The sequence below is a fragment of the Sceloporus undulatus genome, chromosome 1 (genome assembly GCF_019175285.1).
Source record: "Sceloporus undulatus isolate JIND9_A2432 ecotype Alabama chromosome 1, SceUnd_v1.1, whole genome shotgun sequence".
Lineage (NCBI taxonomy): Eukaryota > Metazoa > Chordata > Lepidosauria > Squamata > Phrynosomatidae > Sceloporus > Sceloporus undulatus.
This window is the reverse complement of record NC_056522.1, coordinates 254,675,505-254,687,156: the sequence shown is the minus strand read 5'-3', so window position 1 is coordinate 254,687,156 and position 11,652 is coordinate 254,675,505. Positions and strand designations below refer to the sequence as shown.

Below are 11,652 nucleotides of genomic sequence, written 5' to 3'. Positions count from 1 at the left end.
GCACACACACATCAATAGGCATCTTGACTATTTCCAGTCCCCAGTACAAGATAACAGTGAACATCCCCTTTTCTGCAGGGGATTTCCCAGTTAGGACTAAACTGATTCACTTTTTATGAATTCTTTACTAATTGCACAATAATCAATTTTTTAAGCAATGTACCCCCCTCAACACAGCTATTTTCATGTTGCTAGAGAGTGGGGGAGGTGCATATAGCTATTTTAATTTTCCAGTAACTGGACATACTGCAGCGATCAGTGACTTAGCCGGGGGGGGGGGGTTGGGGGGCCCGGACCCCCCCCCCCCCCCCCCTCTGAAGCTGTGCTGGAATACAATGAATGGCACGTGTGTCTGTGGCATGCACACACCGCCACGCCCAAGCCCCCCCCCCCTTCCCAAAATCCTGGCTACGTCCCTACAGGCATGTTTCACTCACTCCTCCCTCTTCTTCTTAGAGAGTTGGACCTGGTTTGCCTGTAGGCGTATTTCCCTTGATCTCCACACTCTCTGTCCATCCCTTCCCCTTCTCTCCGGTCACATGTTACATCCAGGGTTATGAAACATTCCAGAAATTGCCTTTTCACCAGTTTCTGCTGAGCTAATCAGGAATTAAATAATAAAAAGTCATTCTACTTAAGTGGTTTTGCAATATACTACTAGTAAAAACATTAGGGATGCGGTGGCTCAGTAGTTAAGATGCTGACTCTGACAGTTGCAAGATCAGCTGATTGGCAGTTCGAGGCCCAAGTGCCACCTGATGGAGTGAGCTCCTATCGTTAGTCCCAGCTTTTGCCAACCTAGCAGTTTGAAACATGTAAAAGTGCAAGTAGATAAATATGTATCACTTCAATGGGGAGATAATAGTGTTCCATGCAGTTATGCTGGCCACGTGACTACAGAGCAGTCTTTGACAAAGTTGCCTCTTTGGCTTAGTAACAGAGATGAGCACTGCCCCCTACAGTTGGACACGACTTGACAACCTTGTCAAAGGGGAAGCCTTTACCTTTACTTTTTTTAAAAAATATTAGGATAATTTAACTCTCTTCTAATATTCCTCTTTCTCCCACTTGATTTCTCTGGAATTTCTGTACTGAAAACAGTCACTGTTTACTTGCATCTATCTCAGTGGTTCCCAACCTGTGGGTCAGGACCCCTTTGGGGGTCGAATAACCCTTTCATGAGGGTTGCCTAAGACCATTGGAAAACACCTATTTAATTACAGTTATGAAGTAGCAACAAAAATAATTTCATGGGTTTGGGTCACCACAACATGAGGAACTGTATTAAAGGGTCAAAATTAGGAAGGTTGGGAACCACTGATCTATCTTTACTGGCCATAAGATGGCCAAGTTCATCTTGTAAATTGTTTTGCTATGTCTCTCAGGAAATATTGCTGCTGTGCATAAATTGGTGCCCAGTGTTGAAATCCTAACTTTCTGACAGGCCTCATTACAGTGATGGGAGTCTTCCAGATCATCCCAAAGTTATTTCTAAAATAAGCCTAGAGTGCACTTATCCAGACAAGAGACCTTTTCACACTACAGAATTATAGTGCTTTGATTCCTCTTAAACTGCCAAGGATGCATCCTATGAAATTCTGGGGTTAGTATTTGTGATGGTTCCTTGAGAGCAAAACCCTGTGCGTGGCTATTACTCTCAGGGGATCCCTTTAAAAAAAAAGAACTTTCCGCTGCCACCACCCAGTGAATGAACTATAAATTATATTTATAGTAGCTCCACAGCTACCCCTTCCCCACACACACTGGGACTTGTGAGGAATAGAGAGAGAGATCTAGGCCTGTTACAGACAGCCAAAATAAAGCTGCTTCGAGTCACAGTGGAGGTATGGTGTTTCAATGATGCATGCGTCCTAAGAGTCCAGAAGCCACACCAAAGCCACACTCCAGTCCTTAGGGCTGGAGCAAGGCATGAGAACACTTGCCCAAGGTTACCCAGTGGGTTTTCCATGGCCAAAGGGATTCAGCACCGTCTCCAGAGTCATGTCCAATGCCCTCACACAAAAATGCTTGCTCTCATAGTTCTACCACCATCAACAAATAACTAATCTTTTTGAAATTCATTGGATTTGTCTAGGCAGGGTTCTCAACCTTTTTAACTGCGGAGCCCTTTTGACAGTTCTATGGTGGATCCCCGAGCCCTATCCATGTCTTTCAAGTTAATGGTTTTTTTTAGAAGTAGTGTTTTTTGTTTTTCTTATTCTTTAATTTCATTCATTTTTTTATTTCTTTTCATTTTCCAGGATCTAAGGAGACTGAGAAGTGCCCACGACCCCTAAGGGCCATCGGAGCCGGTTGGAACCCCTGCTCTACGGGTTTTCTCACTAGACCCTCTCTTTTATTGGCCGACTGAAGTTTCTTGAGTTTTCGTCGAGTGAGTACTTGTCTATGCGCAAAAAATTTTACTACCTGATTTGACTTCAAAAAACCTGGTATACTTTACATGATCATTGGTAATGAGGGCGACAAGGTGCATTCGCTCCCAAGCTCTCCACCTGGTGGCTCCTGGAGGGGGAAGCGGACTGGAGATGCAAGAAGAGTGAGTAGGCTCCTTTGCCCTTTTTGCTGCCCCTCAGTTTTACTCTCAACATATCCACAGATCTATTAAAATCCAGATATTTTGGCTCCAAAACCTACCCCAATTTACCATGAGATCACTATACCAATTATTTACAGTTTTGGCTTTCATTACGAAAATATATCCTAGAAACTAACTGAACTCTATCGATTCATATCTTTGTACGAGTTTCTAGCATCCTACCTTTGTATTTATTTTTGGTTTTTTTTTTCAGGACTCCTGTGGCCGCCTGGCCAGTGGGTGAATCCAAATATGTTGTCTGGATGTGGGTTTCTTCTTACTGAAATATTGATTGATCTGATTAGCTCAAAACAGTGTATTGGCCAAAAAATATGATTAGTTTTGTACTTACAGTGTTTTCTTTCAGTTTAAAGTTCCATGTCTAATGCATTACGAATGTTTTTGCTTACTTAAGCCTTTTCTACTGAATGGGAGCATTATGATGAATTCTAGATTTCTTCTTTCAATGGAGCTTGCTTTTCTTTTCCTTTTTCTTTTACCCTCATGTGGGAGACTATTTTTAGTAACAAGCAGAAGTCTGGGAGTTAAACTCTCACTCCACACTCTTGTCAAACAGATTGGATAATGCTGCTTACTTTTTATCAAAAACGACATCTTAACCCTTGTAACATTTAACTGTTTGTATAGTTTGACCATAATTTTTGTTGAATCTTATTTTGCATAATCTAAATGTCTATACCTGACGTTATCTTGATATCTATGCTAATTTTGTCCTTCCAGCATATCCATATTCTTTTGGTGTTGTTTCAGGAGCATCTTCCCAAAACATTGGTAGATTTACAGTCAGCTAAACAATATAGAAATCACGATTTCGTCACTCTTTAAATGTATGTATTAATAACCCGTTTTTACATTTTATATCTTTGTAAGTTGAAGGCAAACTTAGTTCTAATCACACAAAAGGTGAATTATTATTATGCCACTAGAACTTCTCACAGAGTGTGGGAGAATTACTCTTACAACTCCCCAAAGATTAAACGTAATATAGTATTCTGAAATGATTCAGTTTTGTCTGTGCGGATCTCAGCCTATCCGCCCTTGCTCAAAAATCATTTTGTCTTTGTTTTTTTTGATGTGACAGACTAAACAGTTACCCTTCTCCCCCATGCTCCCAAGTGAATAATGCCATCTCAGAAGCAGCGAACAGGGAATTAACCTTTTGTTCTTTAATAGCCCCAATGTTTGGCTTCAACTGTGGTGACCCTATGATGAGAGCCTCCAGATACCCTTGTCTGAACAGGCCTGCTGCAGCTTCAAATTCAGGGTCAGCTTCCTTTATTGAGTTATCGTCGTACTGTGGTTTTTCTTCCTACCTTTTTTCTCGCCTCCACTTACTAACATATGGTTTTTTTTTCCCCAATGATCTTTTCTTACTTTCTCTACACAAGCACATTGAGCCCTGAAAATCCATAAAAGCTACATCACATGGATGAATGTAATTAATTTGCAGATCAACTGTCAGTTCTCTCCAACATACACTGAACAGTGTCCTTACAGAAACTAATATAAATTAATGGACAGGGATGTCCCATTTAAAATCCTGAAATATTTTTTGCAGTTGGCAAAAGTGTAATGGTGCTTCTATGGACAGTCTGTTTTTTGTCTTAGAAACACACTCCAGAAAACTGGGGGTGTTTGCCGATTTCCATTATTGCTTCAAAGACCTAAGGGACCAGGGGTGGTAAACTCTTCAGCTATAAATTGCTTGTATAAAATTACATGTAAGTGATTTTTCACTCTGAATTCAAATACATTAATCTGAATCCTTTTCAGTATTTTCTTTCTGATTCTTGATGTATGGCTTTGTGAATGTAAGAGGGAACAACCAACCACATTGATTGGAATACTCATATTGAACAATTGGTGAATCAGTGAGCAGAAAGAAGCAGCTTCTGAACTTTTGAAGATGTACCAATTGACCAGTGCCCACTTCCAAAGGGCCAGAGCTGTGTCAAGTTTGCATTTTGTCCTTTGGGCCAGAGCAAAAGGATCTCCCATAATCCAACTCCTGTTGGCCCCTGCATGCACAGCCTGCCTTTGGAGCAGGCCATATCAGCTGGCTTCAGTCTACTTTCTGGCAGAGCTACCTCCACGCGCTTTTTTACCACCTCTGTTCCGGTCCATGACTAGTACCTGATGTAGCCAAACTTAATACTTTGGGTGAGCCCTTTCCAAGATCAATTATACCAACTTTTAATATTTTAAAAATTCCTCATTTCCTTTCCTTGTTTTTTTACACGGTTTTGCATTCTGCTACATGGCCCAATGGAATCAACACGTCAGAATTCATTCTTGCAGGATCACAGATAATCCATGCTCTCTCCGCACTCTCCCCTTTTTTTGTGGTGTTTCATTACTATGTGTCACCTTTTGGACTTGTGATCATTGCCTGATCCCATCCTGATTCACATCTTCAGACCCCATGTACTTTTTTTCCCTCCTCAGCCCTCTCCTTCTCAGATCCTCTCTACTCCACTGTCTTGTACCCCAAACACGGTGACTTTCTTGTCTGAGAGAAAGCCATTTTCATCATTTGGCTGTGCTTCCAGTTTTATTTCTAGCCTTTTTTGCCACGTAGAGTGTCTCCCTATTAGCTCCATGCCCTATGATCGTTACGTAGCAACTGTAATCCACTGCTAATTCCAGTTGTCATGTCAAGAAGGTCTGCATTTGGCTAGTGTTTGTGTTTTTTTCATACATGGGTTGGATGTGCCAATGCATGATAACACACAAACACTGCCTCCCCTTCCCTTTTGTAGCTCCAATGTCATTGACCATTCTTTTGTGTTACCCTTTATCTGAGCTGCCTGCTCTATACTTTACTCAACCCACTCCGCTTTTTTTCGTGATCTCCTCGCTGTAGGGCCCTTCATTCCTCATCATCCTTATCTCTTATATCTATCATTCTATCACCATCTGGAGAATCAACTCATCTGAGGGAAGGAAGAAAACCTTCGCTACCGCATTTTCCCCCTGTGGGCTTCCACCTTATTCATACACCATCTTTTCATCTACGAGCCTACTCAAGCTATTCTGAAGGTCAGACGAGTTGCTGCTGTCTTTACACAGTCGTATACCTGGTAAACCCTTTGACTCCAGCTGTTGAATAAGGAGTAAGGAGGCCCTGAGAGGATGGCAGAGGAAAAGGGTTCCTTAGACTGAATTATGGACTCATTGTTCCAATGGCCCTTCCTCATGTTTATGAAATTGTCTTATCTCATGTATAAGTCTAGAATTTTAGTAAAAAAAATGACTCCAAAAACTGGTTGACTATCCAAAGTCATGTAATCCGTACTTAACTCTTATAAAAGGAAGCCATCTCCCTGTAAAATCCCACATTTTTGGCCCCATATTTGTCATCGCCTATACATGAGGTCAATTTAATAGTCAAGTATCTAAGGTAACTCAGGGCACCAATATGTGCCTGTTTTTTCAAGGTACATATTCCATAGGGTGATGCTCCATATCTCAGTAGATATGCAGAGATTTGCCAGTTACAATGAATAGAGTAGCTCTAGAATCCACCATCTATCATATCTTGCCATTCCTGGCCTCAGTGTGTATCATTTGGAGCCATGAGGAATTGAAATGAAAAATTTTTAATTTTCATTAGTTTCTGGATTTTGTAACTGATCCCAATACTGTTTATAAAGCTTACCTGCTATTCTTGGCATGCGCCAGCTATCCAAAACAAAGATCTAAGGGAAATAAACAGTGATCCAAACAAATATCTAAGAGAGAAAACTGAAAAGACCTACTTCATTGGTACAATAGTGTTAATAATCCTAATGCAATCATTCTGCATGAGAGATGTATAAGTCTTGGCAGACAAACAGCATAATAGTCTTGTATTAAGACTGATCCCTTCCGACCTTATAAGAGATACTGCTCCACCTCTCCTTCTGACATGTTTTGTCTTGGAATTCTTATTACCTCGTTATTACGATGGTTGGTTTTAACTAATATGATTATGGTCGTGTTTTACTGACTGTTTTCTCTGGATCTTTTTAGTTTGTAATCCCGCCTCGATCCAACTGAGGAGGGCGGAAATATAAACTATTTATTATTATTTAATTTATTATAGTGAACCAGTGAATCTCATTTCCTGGCTGGATGGGAATCTCTGTTCATTTAAGGGATTAGTTTGATTTGACTTTATTGGACATAATGATGAGATAGTATAGAAATCACTCCAAGAGATAAAATAGGCTATTTCCGCAGTTCCACAGGATTTTACCTAGCTGTCTGTGACGCTTTTTATTTATGTTGAAAGCATTCCGGCTCAAAAATACCCTGTAAACGCGGTCCCTTTTGCGTCTCATGGCGAGTGCTAGGGTTGTCAGGGCGGCGCGCCACATGCCCACATCCTGCCTCCCAGGACACCATAGTTTTGTGCACATAACGTCCAGACAGCGCGCACAGCTATGATGTCACTGCTGCGCGGTGTCCTAGATGGACTCGCACGGCAGCGACATGCTCGCACCACCGCCCCCAACTTTTACGGCGGTGCAAAAGGAGCTGCTTTCAGTGCTCCTTTTCTATGCACCACTACGTGCAATTTGGTTTCGCAGCATGGCTACCAGAAAGAAAGGGGATCCCTCTTTCTGGCGGTCTGTACTCACCACTGTTTTCCAATATTATGTGTGTGTATGCCTTCAAGTTACTTTCGATCTATGGTGACCCAGATTTCACAGGTTTTTTTTGGCAGAAATACTCAAGGTGGTTTTGTCAGTTTTACCTCTGAAGTATGCATCGTGCATTCATTGCGTCCATGTACCTAACCAGGGTGCCCTGCTTAGCTTCCGACAGTCTGGTGTTTTTGGGTATTTGGGCACCCACATATTAGCGGTTAAGAATAGATGCTTTTTATATGATAGTATGGCCTATATTTGGATGTACAATGGTTGCGTGATACTACTGATATAAGAAACAATAATATTACTGCACATGCCGCACACATGATATAAGATGTGTGATTGTTTATTGCTATGTAAATCCATGATAAGTTAAAGAGAGAGAGTTTTTTTTAACAACTGTTTTAATAAATATCCTAAAGTTTATTACCCCCTGCTCATTGTATTGTTTTGTTGTGCCTTTAAGTCATTTCCAACTTTATGGCAACCTTAGGACAAATCTATCACTGTTTTTTTGTTTCTTCTTGTTTGTTTTTGGCAAATTTGTTCAGATGAGTTTGCATTTCTTCCTTCTGGGATTTCATGCCAGCCATGTCGAACCCTGGTCTCCAGAGTCAACCACTTGCCCACTGACATTCCCCCGTTTCATATTCATGATAAACATCCTGAAAATCTAATTTTAGGTGCCAGTAGAGCTTGATACTAACTGCCTGTTTAACGATCTGCTGATAAAATGTGGGAGCTAAGGGAGCTGTTTCAGTGAAGCAGCACTATTTTAGTTCTAGGCTAAATTAAAACAATAATAAACTTTTTTTATATTCCGCTCTTCTGTAGAGACCATCAAAGCGGCTCATACTAAAACATCCACATCAGATAATACATAAAATTCTTCCCCCATTAAAAAGAATTAAATATGTAGCAACCAAGCTTTTGTTTTTCAGGAAGGGGGTGGCTACATAATATATATATATATATATATATATATATATATTATGGTTAAGTTTCAGTACTTACATTGACTCTGGATAAGTCGACCCAGCCGAAAGTCATTTTGGGGTCAATTTTTGACTAAAATTTCTGACTTATCATGAGTATTTACAGTAATTAATTTATCTATCTGGCAATCACTCTACCTGGCCCTACAGTTTGCATATTTTAATATACATAAATGTGTATGCAAACATATTGCAGAAATGTTTTGCAGTACATATTTTATTAGTAGTTAGTGGGTATTTGAATAATTTGGATACCTGTCAGAGTTAAGTTGGCACTCTTAGACTGTGTCCTATTCTTTTATTCATGGCATTTGGATATTTCATGCAAATCTAGATCAGCATCTGGGTGAAGCCACCTCTGTAGATCTCGACTTCCCTCAATCTGCCATCCCTCTGCAGGGAGCCGCAGGTGGGCGATTGTTATGACTCATACGCGGCCCAACACCTGACACCATTGACTCTGGCGCTGGGGGTCAAAATCCCGCTACGTGATAAGTGCTCATTTTCCAGAATGCACCAACCGATATGTGGGGAAAGTTTCTTAAGCTGGCCGACGTGCATTGCACACGACTACGTGATCTTACCATTGAAACACGGAGGCTGGATAGCCTTTGGCCGCGCCAGGCCCATCCCGTGATTCTATGGCTGCACCTCCGTGAATCACCAGCCCTTTGGCCGCTTTTTCCAATATAAGCATTCCCGGCGTCCGATGCATTGGAGTGTTACGAGTGACCATGGGTGGCGAGACAGATGAATGGTGACGTTCATTGGTGGCAAGTGGCTGATCTTTGGGGGGAAAGGAAGGGCTTGGATGGGGGGGGACCATGTGGATTATGTTTAGGTAAGCTTCTATGAAGGGTTTGGTGAAAACATGGCTCCAGGTGTTATGAGAATGCATTCCCCTGCCTTTGTCCGTATAGCTTAAGGGAAGCTAATGAGAGTTGGTGTCCCCATCTGGAACCCACATCTTTCCGACCCTGTTTTACACGAAGCAAAACTTGTAGACTTGTGACCTTGGCGGGTTTCCTTTTGTGCTGAGCATCGGCCCATTGCCTCCCTCATGCGCATGATGACGTCGTGTGGCGTGTGGGGCGTTTGGTTGGGCGCCATATGGCGGGCACACACAATCATGGCTCCTGCACGCCATTGTAGGACGCCCACCCTACAAAATCCCTAATTTTGGTCCAGACCTTCGCAAAGCACCATCTTACAGGCCATGACAGTATTAAGAGTATAATTACAAGATACGTTCTGTCCTATGATGACAAACAAATAGAAGATGTGCAGAACTGAATACGTGTCACAATACAAACAGTCAAATTTGCTTTGATATTTTACTTATATATTTGTTTAAAATCATTATTTTGTTATTCATGATTTACACATGGTTAGATGCTGGTATTTCCCTTTTTATGTATATTATTTTTAACTTTGGCTATGTTTCATATGTTTTCATCTTGGTCATTGTCCCTTTTTACTTAAAGTGAAACTCTTATTTCCTTTCTTGGAAGACAGGCAGAGTTCTAACACCTTGCTCTTTTTAAAAAAATCTCTTACAGGTTGTGAATCGAGTATTGGCTTCACCGCAGTGGTGTTTTTGTTGCAACGATACCTTGATCACACAACTTGACCTCCTTACCTTGGGGCATTGGTTGACTATCCCACAGCTATCTCCGTCCCCTTCTTTTGCATTACCTTCCTTCCAGTCTATGGACTGGATAAGCTTTCTGTTCTTAGGACTTTATCCACTCCCCCCCCATCTCCTCACAGCTATATGTTTAATGAGGGAATCCAATACACCTTTTTCGGAAGCACTCCCCACGCATTTCCTTCATTAGCACCACCGCCTGTTGCTCCCCATTTCTTTCACTTTCCGCTCGCCGTACCCTGTCTCCCAGCTCTATGTCCTACCACCCGCATGCCTTTCATGTGTGTCTTGTGTGTGTGTTTTTGTTTTTCTTAAATCATTCTGGAGTTATGGCTGTGATTTTAAACTCCATGGTTTTTAAAAAATAATTGTACAGTCCTGGAACTGCCCAAAGATTGTTGCCACACCTGTGGCTAGCATGATTGGAGCTTGATGGTTTTCCCCATCAAGACAAGGTTGTGGGCTACCGCATTTGAAAGACAAGAGGGAGACGGAGTCTACCACGGTCATATCAGATGTCCTAGGTGGTTTAAAACCCCGTTGATAATGCCTATGTTTTTTTTTTGAACAGGAGGAAGAAAGATTCTTGTAGTTTTTCCATACCACCTTGCCCACATTGCAGTCAAAGCACAAAATGCAACAAAGAGATTAATGTTTGCACTAAACCCATTGGCCATGTCAACCGAGGCTGTTAACAGGGAGAATCTGCCACTTGCCATGGCAGGCTTTTACTGCATTTTCCTGCAATCTTCTGGGCCAAGTAACTTCATTGTTGAAAGAGGGCACATATTTTTTTTTGAGTTTAAAGTGCACCAATGAGACCAGAAACTGCTGAGAAGGAAAGTTCTGTCTTGGTAGCGGATCATTATTTTCAAACAGTACATGATGTGAAGGTTTCAGCCAATTACCATTTCAGGCTCTTAGGTGCTGACAGGCTTGGGGTGTGTGTGGAACAATCAGTTTTTTGCAGCAACCCAGATCCCCCAGGAAGCTGACCACTAGCCATGTGTTGAGAGGGTCCTAGAAGTTTTTGCAGTTCAAACTTTTCCCCCAAAGCTCTGCATTGCCAGGGGATCCACCCTCCCATAGGTAGCTTCAGAATCTGGATGATTGTTCAGGTGTGCCAGAATTAGTCTATTTGCCCTACCACTCTCCCCATATTTCTATACACAATTAATCATAATACGTGTCCATAGTCCATGCTTTAATCAAGATGTGCCTAATTATGCAATAACCCTATTCCAGTAGGTGCACATTTGTTTTGCAGCCTTCTCATTTACTTCTGGACTTTAGGAAAACCTCACTGGTTGTTCAGAGGCTTTTGATTGCTTTCTCTGAGGCTGACAAAGCCCCACTTGCTAAACCCCATTAGGGCTTGTATTTACATGTGGGACCCAATTCTTGCATTATAAGGTCCAAGGGACCAAAACTTGCCTTATGCACTGGATTCCCCTACATATATATGATTTTTTACCTACAAGCTGCCAATATTAGTTTTTCATGACCACTGATGAAGACGCTGTCAAAATTGTTTGGTCTCTGTTTGTCCACTTTGCAATTGTAATGGGCGTACTGTGCTTTCCCTTTTAATTTTTTACGGAGGTGCAAGTGAATTTATCTGTCTTGACTGGCTTTTGTATTTTTGACACCTTCCTTTTCTGTTCACTGTTTGGGATTGCAGTTTTCAAGCCGAGACTAGGGACGGGCAAACGACGTCCTTGGTGTTATTGTTAGGGGCAGGGCTTACAGGCCCACACA

The 11,652-nt window shown here is 41.6% G+C and overlaps 1 pseudogene; it reads left to right on the top strand.

Moving 5' to 3' along the window:
* Positions 1-5,654, top strand: part of LOC121926227 — a 5,856-nt pseudogene extending 202 nt beyond the window's left edge.
* The last annotated feature ends 5,998 nt before the right edge of the window (positions 5,655-11,652 follow it).